Here is a 17,366-nt window from a genome sequence, read left to right as displayed (position 1 = left end):
CGAATAATAACATGACTTCCTTTGCATAAATACAACTTATTTTCTCCATATGTTAGGAAAGAGAGGTTCTCGTTAGAAAACGTTAGTATGTAAAATCTTTCTGGACCTGAGATTCTTAGATTTTAAACTTCTGCTGTTAGGCTGTGAGCACTTGAAATTAGGGTTCCAGTCTTACTTATGTATTCCCAGTATTTATTATAGTGCTTGACGAACAGTAGTAAAGGTAATAGGTAATATTTTATGTACTACTGTGTATCAGATAATGTTTGGACATTTTACATGTACAACTTTATAAAGGTAATACAGTTTTTATCCCCATTTTATGGTAAGAAAACTGAGGCACAGAGATTAAGTAATGTGCCCGATGTTACACACCTAACAAATGGCAAACTCAGGACTCCAACTCAGGCGGTCTGATTTCAGAGCCCATGCTCTTAGTTTCTACACCACAATAACTTATGTATTTATCACTCAGATGAGTGAAAAAAGAAAGAATGGATGAAGAAAATAGGATAGATTAGAACCTCTGATCTAGAGGTTCTGATGTGTCTTTTGTATCAAGGATTTTCTGATATGATCACTTTGGGTTTTATTCCAATTGGATTATAATGGGTTTTATTTAACTTGGTGAAAATTGTGTACTTTATGATGCTAATCATGTTTTACTTTCTTTTAAACTATTGGCAAAAAGGTGTGTATTTATGTAAGTATTTACTCATTACTTAATCACTTAAAATAGCAACAGCAAAATCCAGACTCTGTATACAGTTTATAGTGTTGAGAGTAGAGTTGAAATCAACATAAATGAAAAAAAGATGTCTATTAAAGCTTGTTAGGAAGGACACAACCTAATTTGGATAGTCATGAAATGTTCCCTGAATAAGCTCTTGAAGTTAAAAGCTGAAGAATGAGCCAGCAGCTTGTGAGCAGGGAAGGAGGAGGCAGCAGTGTTCTAGCAGAGGTCCTGAGAGCAGTCACTGAGCCTGATAGGGGGTGATGCAGAGAGGCTTTAATTTTATTCAGTGGGTATCAACTGCTCCAGGCCCTTCACTAGGGGATGCGAGGGGCCTTCAGTGGGTGACTGGGTTAGGAGGGCAGAGCTCTCTGGAATGGCATCAGTGCCCCCATAAAAGAGATCTCAGTGAACTCTCTTTCCCCTTCCTCCATGTGAGGACACAGAGAGAAGGTGGCTGTCTCCGTACCAAGATGTGGACTCGGACCAGACATCAAGCCTGTTGACACCTGTGTCTTGGATTTTCCGGCCTCCAGAACTGTGAGAAATAAATTTCTGTTGTTTAAAAGCCACCAAGTCTATGTAATTTGTTACAGAAGTCCAAACAGACCAAGACAACCTAATATATTAATATCAAAAAAAAAATCACCATTTCAGTATGCAATCAATATAACAATGCTAATAAGATATTTTACATTTATTCATACTCAGATTTTGAGATCTGGTGTGTATTTTACACTTACATCATATCTCAAGTCAGACTAGCCTCAATTCAAGTGTTCCATACATAGTGGCTACAGTATTTAAGAGTGCAGTTCTAGAGAGACGTAGGAACATCTGTCTTTTATTAGCTGAGGAGATAGAAAGCATCATCTATAAATGCCCTGAATTTTAGCTTAGAGGACATCTCCATCCTGACATATTCTCTGTGATTTTCTTGCACTATTCATGGCTCTGATACATTCCTGGTCATTTCACTTTTTGTGCATTTTGCATGTAATAAAATAACCTAATGTATTCATTCATTTACAAATACTTATTGAAAATATTCTATATTACTGACACTATTTTAGGTTATTGGAATACCACAGTGAACAAAATATTTTGACCTTGTGGAGTTTATGCCATAGCAGAGAGAACCAGACAATAAACACTAAAAACCAGTGAGTGTATGCCATGGATATTAAAAGGTCATAGTGCTGTGTCAGAAGGGAAAACTGGAGCATCCTAAGGGGGTTGGGAGAGTGGGATGCGAAGGTGGAATGCAGATTTAAACAGAGCAGTCAAGATAGCACTCTGAGAAGGTAAACAGTAAGTGATAACACCAGAAACGTACTGGGACCAAGCCCACAGCTAGTCCTATGCTAGCTGCTACCTGAGCTCCAAAGATGAGCCAGACATAGCCCCATATCTTAAAGAGGTTATTGGAGGAAATTTAACAAATAAACAGATAATTATGATATAATGCTAGATATAACAATTTTCATGAAAGAATTTTCAAAAGATATCACAGGAATTAAAAACAGTTATTAGAGAGGGCAACACATGGTAATAGAACTTGAGCTTTGAAGTAAAATAGACATGGGTTTGTGTCCCAGCCATCAGCTTACCAGTTATCAGTAGGGTGAATGATGGTCTTAGATTGTCCAGAACTGTCCCAGTTTTAACACTGAAGATTTTGCAGTCAGAGAAACCACTTGGTCTCAGTTTTAACACTGAGAGAACCAGGATGGTTGGTCATTTTACAGCTGTGTGACTTTGGGCAAAGTAGGTGAGGGCAGTATCCCCATTAATAATAAGTTGAGAATAAAACCAGTTTTATGAGGTTGATTTAAGGATTATACATGAAATACTTGGCACATTGGAGGCAGTGAATGTTTTATATCTGTGATTCAATTGATGGGGTCAAGGAAAGGCTTCATGGAATATGTGGATAGACTGAAAGATAAGTGAAGTGTTAATTGATAAAGGGCAAAATATGTTTAATGGAAAAGTGGGTAGAGATAGAAAGTTATGCAAAAGAAACAGGATCATCAAAAGCACAAAGAAAAATAGGAAATTTGGGGATGCCTTCAGGGAATTGGTGAATGTAGTTCACATTGGGCCAAGCATGGGTATGAGAAAAGAAATAGTATAAAAAAGGAGCAGGGTTTAAAAAGGTGATTTAAGCCATCTTCATGTGGACTATCAATTACAGATAGAGGAGTTAAATTCAAATTGAACATATTGCTTGATTTTCCATGCATCATCTTTATAAATTTACTTAATGAATGCTTGCTTTTGTTGCTACTAAGCCAGTTAAGCCATGTTCAGAAACCAGTTTTCTATTTTTCAGTGTTTCAGAATCATATTGTTAATGACTTACTTGGAAATTAGGCTGAGTTTTGGTTATTTTTAGTTTAAAAAGTGTATCACTTCTTAGCCATTATTTTTGTTGATGTTATCTAACATTTGGCATTAGAGCTAAGTGACTGATTACATACAAATTTAGAAATTTTTACTGAAAATTATGGAAATAACTATGAGCACAATTTTGAAATTTCACAGTAGGATAAGTGATAACTGGGTGATATAAGAAGAAATCAAATGATCCATAAACCTTTGGTTTTAAGAAAACTAAGGTTCAATTTCAGATTGTATTGGGTGAGTAGCATGACTCTGTTGTGTTTTAATTTTCTTGTATGCAAAGTGGTAGAAATATTTAGTACCTCTTGAGAAATCTGTATGCAGGTCAGGAAGCAACAGTTAGAACTGGACATGGAACAACAGACTGGTTCCAAATAGGAAAAGGAGTACATCAAGGCTGTATATTGTCACCCTGCTTATTTAACTTATATGCAGAGTACATCATGAGAAACGCTGGACTGGAAGAAACACAAGCTGGAATCAAGATTGCTGGGAGAAATATCAATAACTCAGATATGCAGATGACACCACCCTTATGGCAGAAAGTGAAGAGGAACTCAAAAGCCTCTTGATGAAAGTGAAAGTGGAGAGTGAAAAAGTTGGCTTAAAGCTCAACATTCAGAAAACGAAGATCATGGCATCCGGTCCCATCACTTCATGGGAAATAGATGAGGAAACAGTGGAAACAATGTCAGACTTTATTTTTCTGGGCTCCAAAATCACTGCAGATGGTGACTGCAGCCATGAAATTAAAAGACGCTTACTCCCTGGAAGGAAAGTTATGACCAACCTAGATAGCATATTCAAAAGCAGAGACATTACTTTGCCAACAAAGGTCCATCTAGTCAAGGCTATGGTTTTTCCTGTGGTCATGTATGGATGTGAGAGTTGGACTGTGAAGAAGGCTGAGCACCAAAGAATTGATGCTTTTGAACTGTGGTGTTGGAGAAGACTCTTGAGAGTCCCTTGGACTGCAAGGAGATCCAAACAGTCCATTCTGAAGGAGATCAGCCCTGGGATTTCTTTGGAAGGAATGATGCTAAAGCTCAAACTCCAGTGCTTTGGCCACCTGATGCAAAGAGTTGACTCATTGGAAAAGACTCATGCTGGGAGGGATTGGGGGCAGGAGGAGAAGGGGACGACAGAGGATGAGATGGCTGGATGGCATCACTGACTCGATGGACGTGAGTCTGAGTGAACTCCGGGAGTTGGTGATGGACAGGGAGGCCTGGCGTGCTGCGATTCATGGGGTCGCAAAGAGTCGGACACGACTGAGCGACTGAACTGAACTGAGAGAGACAGTATAGCATAGAGATTAAGAGTAAAAACTCTTTGATCAGATTATGTAGATTTGAAAGCTGGCTCTCCTGTGTGGTGGAGTCCTTGGCATGCTCCTAGATATCCATGGCTAGCTGGTTAAATTTGCTATATAACACAGGGATCCTAGCCTGGCACTCTGTGCTGACCTCGAAGGGTAGGATGGGCAGAAAGGGATGGAGGTTCAAGAGGAAGGAGACATTATATATTACAATACGTATCATTATGGCTGATTTGCATTGTACTTCAAACACCAACACAACATTGTAAAGCAGTTTTCTTCCAATTAAAAAAAAAAAAAAAAAAGCCTGTTGTTTTAACTACTGAGAGTGCTCTTTGCAAACAGCACTAAGCTACCAGCCCCTCTCTATTGGCAAAATTGCAGTGAGACCCCTTGCCCAAATTCACTGTTCCCATGTGATGTCACATCTACTTACTGATTAAGGCAGTGGCATAGAGGCATGACCATTTTTTACCCAGTGGAGGATAACTCTCATGGGCCATTTTTGCTTCAGCATTTTTTGATGAAGTCTGTTGTTCAACTTGCATCACAGATGGACTTCTCCCTCTGCTCACTTCTGATTCCTCGTCCCCACCATAGATATTGATATTAGGCTATTCCCTAACAAACATTCTTCAAAAGAAACCTCATAGCAGATTCTAATTCCCAGGGAACTCATTCTGCAACAGTTGGCCCCTGGTGTGGCTTGGGAAAGCAGGTGATTGTGTTTTGGAATAAAATCGATTAATACTCAGCTGGCAATGTCAGCTCCATCACTGGAAGTAGGTGGACCACAGACAGTCCTAGGTGCATGGTGGTGGTCAAATAGTCACAGCTTTTGAGGGCATTAAGCTGACTTGGTAAAATGGTGGAAGGAAAGGAACTACGATCTGCATCTCAAGCATTCAAAAAGTATAAGGGAAAAGTAATTGTAAGGACAGTGAGACTGGATGGCTGTTACTAAGCTCACTTGACACTCAAAAAAAAAGACTACAAAAAGACTTAAGCCAATCAATAGCCAATGGAAAGCCAGTGTGCAAGCCAGTAGGCCTTCTTTATAACTTACAAGTGGCCTTTATCTCCTACAGAGGGAGGTCAGGCAGAGTAGCTAAACTTCAAAGAAGGTTAAACTCCTAGTCAATGCAAGTCTGCTCTGAAAGAACAGGATCCTAACATATGTGGTGGGAACATCTGCCTTGCTGCCCTCTGCTGCTCCTTCAATGCTCAGTTGCTCAGTCATATCTGACTCTTTGTGACCCCATGGATTGTAGCCGCCAGGCTCCTCTGTCCATGGGATTTTCCTAGCAAGAATATTGGAGTGAGTTGCCATTTCCTCCTCTAGGGGATCTACCTGACCTAGGGATCAAAACCACACCTTTGCATCTCCTGCATTACAAGCAGATTATTTACTGATGAGCTACTAGGAAGCCCCCAGCTTGTTTCCTCAAAATCTTAAATGCTTATATTTCCCTGAAACCTCTGAGCCTGAAGACCTGGCCAGCTTTCTCTGTACCTGTTCACCTTCAACTGAAGAAATGCCCCCTTACCATTTAAAACATAATTAACTAAGATGTTGTATGGCATAAACAAGCTGGGAAGTACTGAGCTTGAAAATGGAGGAAAGGAACTATATCCAAAAAAGCTACAAAACCTCAATAGCTTGGATAGGCAGAAACCAAATAACTGCACCTTAGACTGAATTCTGAGGATGCTTAATCAAAAGAACAGACACATAAGAATGGAGAAGGGAGTTTAATGATTTAACTTTCCAAGATAACAGAATTTATAACCTATCCAGGACCTAGGGAGCTGACTGTGGCTCAGATCATGAACTCCTTATTGCAAAATTGAGACTTAAATGGAAGTTTTAAATGGAAAACCACAAGACCATTAAGGTATGAACTAAATCAAACCCCTTACAATTATACAGTGGAAGTTTCAAATTGATTCAAGGGACTAGATCTGATAGACAGAGTGCCTGAAGAAATATGGACAGAGGTTTGTGACACTGTACAGGAGGCAGTGATCAAGAGCATCCCCAAGAAAAAGAAATGCAAAAATGCAAAATGGTTGTCTGAGGAGGCCTTACAAATAGCTGTGAAAATGAGAAGCTAAAGGCAAAGGGGAAAAGGAAAGATGGGTACATTTGAATGCAGAGTTCCAAAGAATAGCAGGGAGAGATAAGAAAGCCTTCCTCAGTGATCAGTGCAAAGAAATAGAGGAAACAATAGAATGGGAAAGACTAGCAATCTCTTTGAGAAACTTAGAGATACCAAGGGACCATTTTATGCAAAGATGGGCACAATAAAGGACAGAAACGATATGGACATAACAAGCAGAAGATATTAAGATGAGGTGGTAAGAATACACAGAAGACTATACAAAGAAGATCTTCATGACCCAGATACCACAATGGTGTGATCACTCAGCTAGAGCCAGACTTTCTGGAATGTGAAGTCAAGTGGGCTTTAGGAAGCATCACTATGAACAAGCTAGTGGGGGGTGATGGAATTCCAGTTGAGCTATTTCAAATCCTGAAAGATGATGCTGTGATAGTGTTGCACACAATATGCCAGCAAATCTGGAAAACTCAGCAGTGGCCACAGGACTGGAAAAGGTCAGTTTTCATTCCAATCCCAAAGAAAGGAAATGCCAAAGAATGCTCAAACTACTGCACAATTGCACTCATCTCACACACTAGCAAAGTAATGCTCAAAATTCTCCAAGCCAGTCTTCAACAGTACGTGAACCATGGACTTCCAGATGTTCAAGCTGGGTTTAGAAAAGGCCAAGAAACCAGAGATCAAATTGCCAACATCAGCTAGATCATCAAAAAAAGCAAGAGAGTTCCAGAAAAAACATCTACTTCTGTTTTATTGACTATGCCGAAGCCTTTGACTGTGTGGATCACAACAAACTGTGAAAAATTCTTCAAGAGATGGGAACACCAAACCACCTGACTTGCCTCCTAATAAATATGTATGCAGGTCAAGAAGCAACAGTTAGAACCCGACATGGAACAACAGACTGGTTCCAAATTGGGAAAGGAGTATGTCAAGGCTGTATATTGTCACCCTGCTTATTTAACTTATATGCAGAGTACATCATGCGAAATGCCAGGCTGGATGAAGCATAAGCTGGAATCAAGACTGCCGGGAGAAACGTCAATAACCTCAGATATGCAGATGACCCCACCCTTATAGCACAAAGTGGAAGAACCTAAGGGCCTCTTGATGAAAGTGAAAGAGAGTGAAAGTTGGCTTAAAACTCAACGTTCAGAAAAGTAAGATCATGGCATCTTGTCCCATCACTTCATGGCAAATAGATGGGGAAACAATGGAAACAGTGAGAGACTTTAATTTTGGGGCTCCAAAATCACTGCAGATGGTGACTGCAGCCATGAATTTAAAAGACTCTTACTCCTTGGAAGAAAAGCTATGACCAACCTAGACAGCATATTAAAAAGCAGAGACATTACTTTGACAACAAAGGTCTGTCTTTTCAATGCTATGGTTTTTCCAGTGGTCATGTATGGATGTGAGAGTTGGACTGTGAAGAAAGCTGAGCACCGAAGAATTGATGCATTTGAACTGGGGTGTTGGAGGAGACTCCTGAGAGTCCCTTGGACTGCAAGGAGATCCAACCAGTCCATCCTAAAGGAGATCAGTCCTGTGTGTTCATTGGAAGGACTGAAGCTGAAGCTCCAATACTTTGACCACCTGATTCCAAGAACTGACTCATTGGAAGAGACTTTTATGCTGGCAAGATTGAAGGGAGGAGGAGAAGGGGATGACAGAGGATGAGATGGTTGGACAGCATCACCGACTTGGAGATGAGTTTGAGCAAGCTCCGGGAGTTGGTGATGAACAGGGAAGCCTCACGTGCAATCCATGGAGTTGCAAAGAGTCGTACACAACTGAGCAACTGAACTGAATGAACTGAACAGGACCCTAGAAGATGATGAGGAATTGCCTCTAGAATGACTTCCAGAAGCATGGGGAAAGCAATTGTTCATGCTAAGTGAGGTTGAAATGCCAGGTGTGCTGTGATATAATAAGGGATTTAAAGATTCAGGGAAGTAGGCATGTAGAGTGGATAAACTGTTTATGGCTGGAAAACTCACCAGATTAGGTTTTATTCTTTAAACCTATTATTTTATCATAACGATTGGGTTTATTAGTTTTTTTTTTTAATTCTTGAATTTTTCATTCCCATAATTTTTTCTTGTTTATTTTTCAAATAGACAACTCATTTTTTATAGTTTCTCCTATGTTTTCAAATTCATCATTCATTTCCTTAAATATAATAGGATGCCTGTTTTATACTTCACATTTGGTAATTTCCAATGTCTAAATCTCTTACTGAATTTTTTTTCTATTTCTGTTGGTTCTTGCTCATGATGTCTTATTTCTTGTGGTTATAAACTCCTGTAATCATTCATTTTCATTATTTATTAAAATTATTTTAAGCTTAAAAGAAGGTGGATTCTTCCAAGGGGGAGCGACAGAGGATAGATATACCATTTATTAAGGCTATATGGAATACACTTGTGGGAGGAGCACTAAGATTACTAAAAATCTGGGAGTAGATTTTCCTCTGTAGATCAGGGCTGATGGTAGGAGAGACCATTGCAGAACTAGGCTCATCAACAGCAATGGGAATGATAGGGGCCAAAACAATTGAGCCCAAATGGTAACACTTAACTTTAAGAAGCTGGTTGAATATAACTGGGGTCTTCCTCTATGGCTCAGTGCAATGGGAAAAAATCCACCTGCCAATGCAGGAAACCCAAGAGATGCAGGTTCAATCCCTGGGTCGGGAAGATCCCCTGGAGTAGGAAATGGGAATCTGCTCCAATATTCCTGCCTGGAAAATTACATGGACTGAGGATCCTGGAGTGCTACAGTCCATAGAGTCACAAAGAGTGGGACACAAATAAGTGACAGCTTTTACTATATGTAATATCTTTGTTCATCAGATTTCATGCTACATGGTATATAACCAATGATTTGGCAAATGTATTGTCTTCTCTATATAGCAGAAAAGAAAATCAGAAATAGTTTTATTTATGAAAAGCACAAGGATATTCATTTAACAATTTTACCTCACGTTGTCAAAATATAGTCTGAAGCCATGTGAGCTGTTATCTTGACAATATCAGTTAGCTGTGCCAAGTAAACAAGAAGTACATACCACGTTGGAAGTCTATGTAAGACACATTCTTGAGAGGGCAGGGGACAAGCTCTATGACGATTCAGGAGCTCACTATATCATAGAAATTCTTTGGTCTCCAGTTGTCAGAGGTGTATCAGGGCATCCATCCAAAGTAAAGGACAAATCATTTCATATTTCATCTCCCAATACAAAGAAGAAAGACAATCTTGGTAGCCTTTTCAGGTTCTAGAAGTAGCATATTTCACAATGAGTATCTTTCTGATCCATATACTAGAAAATAAGAAAGGCTACCACTTTAATAGGGCCCGCATGGGAAAAGGGCTTAGTAGCAGGTATGGGCTGCAGTGTAAAGAGCCCTGTGTCTGAGGACATGACACATGAAAAATCTTATAATGCTTGAGATATCAGGGTGCTATTTTGTATATGGCAAGTTGCAGTGGAAAGCAACACAGACTTGGTGTCTATGAACAAAGGCATATCATCAGATTAGAGAATAATATGCCTTTTGAAGAACAGCTGCTAGCATGCTACCATGCCCTGGTAGATGGGGCATCTGACCATAGGGCACTACAGCATTCAGGACTACTCCTCATGACCTTGGTTTTGTCAAACCCACCAAGTCATAAGGTTGGGCTGGAAACCCCATCACAGCCCATGTAAATGAAACTATGAGCTGTGCTGTGCAGGGCCACCAAAGATGGACAGGTCATGGTGGAGAGTTCTGACACACACACAAAAACAAACCCATTTCTGACAACATCTGGTCCACTGAAGATGGGAATGGCAAACCACTCCAGTATTCGTCCCTCAAGAACCCCATGAACAGTATGAAAAAGCAAAAAGATGTGACACCTGAAGATGACCCCCTCAGGTCTGTAGGTGTCCCATATGCTACTAGGGAAAAGTGGAGAAATAGCTCCAGAAGGAATGAAGAGCCTGGGCCAAAGCGGATATAATGCTCAGATTTGTATGTGTCTGAAAGTGGTGAAAGTAAAGTCCAATGCAGTAAAGAACAATATTGCATAGGAACCTGGAACGTTAGGTCCATGAAATCAAGGTAAACTGGATGTAGTCAGGCAGGAAATGGCAAGAGTAAACATCAACATTTTAAGAGTCAGTCAACTAAAATGAATGAGAATGGGCAAATTTAATTCAGATGACCATTATATCTACTACTGTGGGCAAGACCCCTTAGAAGAAATGGAGTAGCCATCATAGTCAACAGAGTAGGAAATGCAGTACTTGGGTGCAATCTCAAAAACAACAGAATGATCTCAGTTCATTTTCAAGGCAAATCATTCAACATCACAGTATTCCAAGTCAGCGACCAAACCATTGATACCAAAGAAGCTGAAGCTGACAGGTTCTATGAAGACCTACACGAATTTCTGGAAGTAACACCAAAAAAAAAAAAAAAAAAGTGTCTTTTTCATCATAGAGGATTGGAATGCAAAAGTAGGAAGTCCAGATACCTGGAGTACAGGTAAGTTTGGCCTTGGAGTACAAAATGAAGCAGGGCAAAGGCTAACAGAGTTTTGCCAAGAGAACACACTGATCATAGCAAACACCCTCTTCCAACAACACAAGAGACAGCTCTACACATGGACATCACCAGATGGTCATTACTAAAATCATATTGGTTATATTCTTTTCAGCAAAAGATGGAGAAGCTCTATTCAGTCAGCAAAAACAAGACCAGGAGCTGACTGTGGCTCAGATGATGAACTCCTTATTGCACAATTCAGCTTTAAATTGAAGACAGTTGGGAAAACCATTAGACCATTTAGATATGACCTAAATCAAATCCCTTATGATTAAACATGGAGGTGGCAAATAAATTCAAGGGATTAGATCTGATAGACAGAGTGCCTGAAGAAATATGGTTGGAAGTTCATAATATTATACAAGATGCCATGACCAAAACTGTCCCAAAGAAAAAGAAATGCAGGAAGGCATATAGGTTATCTAAGAAGGCATTACAAAGAGCTGAGAAAGAAGAGAAGTGAAAGGAAAGGGAGAAAGGGAAAGATATTCCCAACTGAATGCAGAATTCCAGAGAATAACAAGGAGAGATAAGAAAGCCTTCTTAAGTAAACAGTGCAAAGAAAGAGAGGAAAAATAGAATGGAAAAGAGGAGAGATCTCTTCAAGAAAACTGGAGATAACAAGGGAACATTTCATGCAAAAATGGGCACAATAAAGGACAGAAATGGTAACAACCTAACAGAACCAGAAGAGATTAAGAGAGGTGGCAAGAATATACTGAAGAACTATAGAAAAGAGGTCTTAATGACCCAGATAACCATAATGGTTTGGTCCCTCACCTAGAGCCAGACATCCTGGAGTGTGAAGTCAAGTGGGCCCTGGGAAGGATTACTACAAACAAGCTAATAGAGGTGTTGGAATTCCAGCTGAGCCTTTTAAAATCCTAAAGGATGATGCTATTAAAGTGCTACACTCAATAAGTCAGCAAATTTGGAAAACTCAGCAGTGGTCACAGGACTGGAAGATACTAGTTTTCATTCCAGTTCTAAAGAAAGGAAATACCAAAGAATGTTCACTATCACACATTTGCACTCATTTCACATGCTAGTAAGGTAATGCTCACAATCTTTCAAACTAGGCTTCAACAGTACATGAACCGAGAATTTCCAGATGTACAAGCTAGAATTAGGAAAAGCAGAGGAACCAGAGATCAAATTGCCAACATCCATTGGATCACAGAAAAAGCAAAGTGATTCCATAAAAACCTTTATTTCTGCTTTGTTGAATATGCTAAAGCCTTTAACTGTGTGGATCACAGCAAACTGTGGAAAATACTTAAAGAGATGGGACTACCAGACCACCTGACCTGCCTCCTGAGAAATCTGTATGCAGGTCAAGAAGCAGCAGTTAGAACTGGACAATGAACAATGGACTAATTTCAAATTGGGAAAGGAATATATCAGGGCTCTGTATTGTCACACTGCTTTTTAAACTTCTATGCAGAGTACATCATGCAAAATGCCAGGCTGGATGAAGCATAAGCTGGAATCAATATTGTTAGGAGAAATTTCAACCTCAGATATGCAAATAATACCATGATAATGGCAGAAAGGGAAGAGGAACTAAACAGCCTCTTGATGAGGGTGAAGAGAGGAGAGTAAAAAAGCTGGTTTAAAATTCAGCACTCAAAAAACTAAGATCATGGCATCTGGTCCCATCATTTCATGGCAAATAGATGGGGAAACAATGGAAACAGTGACAGACTTTATTTTTGGGGGGCTCCAAAATCCCTGCAGATGGTGACTGCAGCCACAAAATTAAGACACTTGTTACTTGGAAGAAAAGCTATGATAAACCTAAACAGTATATTAAAAAGCAGAGACATCATTTTTCCAACAAATGTCCATCTTGTCAAAGCTATAATTTTTCCAGTAGTCATGTATGGATGTAAGAGTTGGACTATAAAGAAAGCTGAGTATTGAATAATTGCTGCTTTTGAACTGTGGTGTTGTTGGAAAAGGCTCTTGAGAGTCCCTTGGACTACATGGAGATCCAACTAGTCAACCCTAATGGTATTCAACCCTGAATATTCATTGAAAGGACTGATGCTGAATCTAAAGCTCCAATACTTTGGCTACCTGATGCAAAGAGCTGACTCATTGGAAAAAACCCAGATTCTGGGAAAGTTTGAAGGCAGGAGCAGAAGGGGACAACAGAGGATGAGATGGTTTGATGGCATCCACCAACTCAGTGGACATGAGTTTGAGCAAACCCTGGGAGATGATGAAGGACAGGGAAGCCTGCCTGGCATGCTACAATCCATGAAGTCACAAAGTGTTGGACATGCCTTAGTGCCTGAACAACAACAGCAAGGCTAAACATAAACAGGATCAGAGTACACAAATAAGCTACATAAACAAACACTCTAGATCCCCTGTGTATCCACCACTTTCACTGGCTCCTCTTTATAAACTCACACACATGAGTTGATGAAAGAGGACAATGTCTGTTCACAGATGGATCAATTTAGTATTTGGGTAAAATACAGAACTATTGCCTAGCTGGGAAGATAGTTACACATACTATAATATAGGATAAATGTATTACAGAGAGAAAATACTTGTTTTGGGCAAAGAAAAACATAGATGAGAAGCTCAAACTACTTTGTTGAGGGAAGATGACCAGGAAAAGTGATATCTATGCTCAGAAATGGAATATAAACAGTTCAGTTCAGTCACTCAGTTGTGTCCAACTCTTTGAGACCCCATGGACTGCAACACGCCAGGCCTCCCTGTTCATTGCCAACTCCCAGAGCTTGCTCAAACTCATGTCCATTGAGTCAGTGATGCCAACCAACCATCTCATCCTATGTCATCCCCTTCTCCTCCTGCCTTCAATCTTTCCTAGCATCAGGGTCTTTTCAAATGAGTCAGGTCTTTGCATCAGGTGGCCAAAGTATTGGAGTTTCAGCTTCAGCATCAGTCCTTCCAGTGAATATTAATGACTGATTTCCTTTAGGATGGACTGGTTGATCTCCTTGCAGTCCAAGGTACTCTCAAGAGTCTTCTCCAACACCACAGTTCAAAAGCAGCAATTCTTCAATACTCAGCTTTCTTTTAGTCTAAATCTCACATCCATACATGACCACTGGAAAAACCATAGCCTTGACTAGATGGACCTTTGTTGGCAAAGTAATGTCTCTGCTTTTTAATATGCTGTCTAGGTTGGTCATAACCTTTCTTCCAAGGAGCAAGCATCTTTGAATTTCATGGCTTCATTCACCATCTGCAATGACTTTGGAGCCCAAGAAAATAAAGGCTGTCACTGTTTCCACTGTTTCCCCATCTATTTCCCATGAAGTGATGGGACCAGATGCCATGATCTTCATTTTCTGAATGTTGAGCTTTAAGCCAACATTTTCATTCTCCTCTATCACTTTCATCAAGAGGCTCTTCAGTTCTTCTTAGCTTTCTATCATAAGAGTAGTATCACCTGCATATCTGAGGTTATTGATATTTCTCCCGGAAATCTTGATTCCAGATTGTGCTTCATCCAGCTGAGATTTTCTCATGATGTACTCTGCATATAAATTAAATAAGCAGGGTGACAATATACAGCCTTGACGTACTCCTTTCCCTATTTGGAACCAGTCTGTTGTTCATGTCCAGTCTAACTGCTGCTTCCTGAGCTGCATACAGGTGTCTCAGGATGCAGGTCAGGTGGTCTGGTATTCCCATCTCTTTCAAAATTTTCCACAGGTTTTTGTGGTCCACACAGTCAAAGACTTTGGCATAGTCAATAAAGCAGAAGTAGATGTTTTTCTGGAACTCTCTTGCTTTTTCAAAGATCCAGTAGATGTTGGCAATTTGATCTCTGGTTCTTCTGCCTTTTCCAAATCCACCTTGAACATCTGGAAGTTCACGGTTCACGTACTGTTGGAGTCTGGCTTGGAGAATGTTGAGCATTACTTTACTAACGTGTGAGATGAGTGCAAGATTTGGCGAAAATATTTAAGTCTACTCTTCAACAGGCTAGCACCAGTCCCATGCCCACTCCTTATCCTACAGCCTTCACAGACAGCTGTGTGCATAACTGGCCCAGCTCAGCAGTGGGCATGCAACATCCCCACAGCAGCCATGTAGGATGCATACCCTGGACTCCAGTAGGGCTGTATCCGCTGTTTGAGGCACAGCCTTATACAACTGGGTTAGGGCCAGCCTGCCTACCAGTGTACTCAGAATATATGACCCCACCACAACAGAATAGCATGCATAGCTCACATATGAAGAAGCCCTAGAACATGTAACGTTGGTAACCAGAGAAAACTGTGCTGCTGAGCCTCACAGGATGTTTCTTACATAAGAGCACTTCTCCAAGATTGAGTAACATAACCAGCCTAACTCACTGAAATAAACCTATAGAGTTAAACAGAATGAGGAGATGGAGTAGTATGTTCCAAATGAAGGAACAACCCAGAACAGAAAAGAACTAAACAAAGTGGAGATAAGTAGTACACCATATTGTGAAAGAGATGGGCATACCAGACCACCGGACCTGTCTCTTGAGAAACCTATATGCAGGTCAAGAAGCAACAGTTAGAACTGGACATGGAACAACAGACTGGTTCCAAATAGGAAAAGGAGTACGTCAAGGCTGTATACTGTCACCCTGATTATTTAACTTATATGCAGAGTACATCATGAGAAACGCTGGACTGGAAGAAGCACAATCTGGAATCAAGATTGCCGGGAATGAAATATCAATCACCTCAGATATGCAGATGACACCACCCTTATGGCAGAAAGTGAAGAGGAACTCAAAAGTCTCTTGATGAAAATGAAAGTGGAGAGTGAAAAAGTTGGCTTAAAGCTCAACATTCAGAAAACGAAGATCATGGCATCCAGTCCCATCACTTCATGGGAAACAGATGGGGAAACAGTGGAAACAATGTCAGACTTTATTTTTTGGGGCTCCAAAATCACTGCAGATGGTGACTGCAGCCATGAAATTAAAAGATGCTTACTCCTTGGAAGGAAATTTATGACCAACCTAGATAGTGTATTAAAAAGCAGAGACATTACTTTGCCAACAAAGGTCTGTATAGTCAAGGCTATGGTTTTTCCTGTGATCATATATGGATGTGAGAGTTGGACTGTGAAGAAAGCTGAGTGCCGAAGAATTGATTCTTTTGAACTGTGGTGTTGGAGAAGACTCCTGAGAGTCCCTTGGACTGCAAGGAGATCCAACCAGTCCATTCTAAAGGAGATCAGTCCTGGGTTTTCTTTGGAAGGACTGATGCTAAAGCTGAAACTCCAGTACTTTGGCCACCTCATGCGAAGAGTTGACTCATTGGAAAAGACTCTGATGCTGGGAGGGATTGGGGGCAGGAGGAGAAGGGGATGACGGAGGATGAGATGGCTGGATGGCATCACTGACTCCATGGACGTGAGTCTGGGTGAACTCTGGGAGTTGGTGATGGACAGCGAGGCCTGGCATGCTGCTATTTATGGGGTCGCAAAGAGTCGGACACGACTCAGCAATTGAACTGAACTGAACTGAAGTAGTACACTTGATAAAGATGGTTGTAATGATGTCAAGCTAAAGCTGAAACTCCAGTAGTTTGGCTACCTCATGTGAAGAGTTGACTCATTGGAAAAGACTCTGATGCTGGGAGGGATTGGGGGCAGGAGGAGAAGGGGACGACGGAGGATGAGATGGCTGGATGGCATCACTGACTCGATGGACGTGAGTCTGGGTGAACTCTGGGAGTTGGTGATGGACAGCGAGGCCTGGCATGCTGCGATTTATGGTGTCACAAAGAGTCGGACACGACTGAGTGACTGAACTGAACTGAATGAAGCCAAAGATGAAATGATCATAAAGATTCTCAGTAAATTCATGTGAAGAATGAATGCACACAGTGAGAATTTCAACAAAAGTAGAAAATATAAAGAACCAAATAGAGCTGAAAAATAAAATAAATGAAATAAACAATAAACTAGAAATAGTAAGTTAGATGATACCAACAGATCAGTAATCTGGAAGGCAGAGTAGTAGAAATCACCTATATGAACAGAATAAAGAAAAAGGAATTTTTTAAATTGTTGATAGTTTAAGAGACCTCCACAGCAAAGTAGACCTTTAGTTTCACTGAACTAGAACAAATAATACTAAAATTTATATGGAAACATATAAAGACACAGAATTGCCAAAGCAATCCTGAAGAAAAAGAACAAAGCAGGAGGCATAA

The 17,366-nt window shown here is 40.3% G+C and overlaps 1 long non-coding RNA gene across 1 annotated transcript in view; it reads left to right on the top strand.

The window, feature by feature from the left end:
- LOC139187273 (uncharacterized) overlaps positions 1-16,435 on the top strand; it is a 55,062-nt gene extending 38,627 nt beyond the window's left edge. The window contains exon 3 of the long non-coding RNA XR_011570811.1: positions 1,180-16,435. This is a non-coding gene — a long non-coding RNA (uncharacterized lncRNA). The remainder of the gene's footprint in view (positions 1-1,179) is intronic.
- Positions 16,436-17,366: the final 931 nt, after the last annotated feature.

This window comes from Bos indicus, chromosome 15, assembly GCF_029378745.1.
Source record: "Bos indicus isolate NIAB-ARS_2022 breed Sahiwal x Tharparkar chromosome 15, NIAB-ARS_B.indTharparkar_mat_pri_1.0, whole genome shotgun sequence".
Taxonomy (NCBI): domain Eukaryota; kingdom Metazoa; phylum Chordata; class Mammalia; order Artiodactyla; family Bovidae; genus Bos; species Bos indicus.
This window is presented reverse-complemented; position numbering and strand designations above follow the sequence as displayed.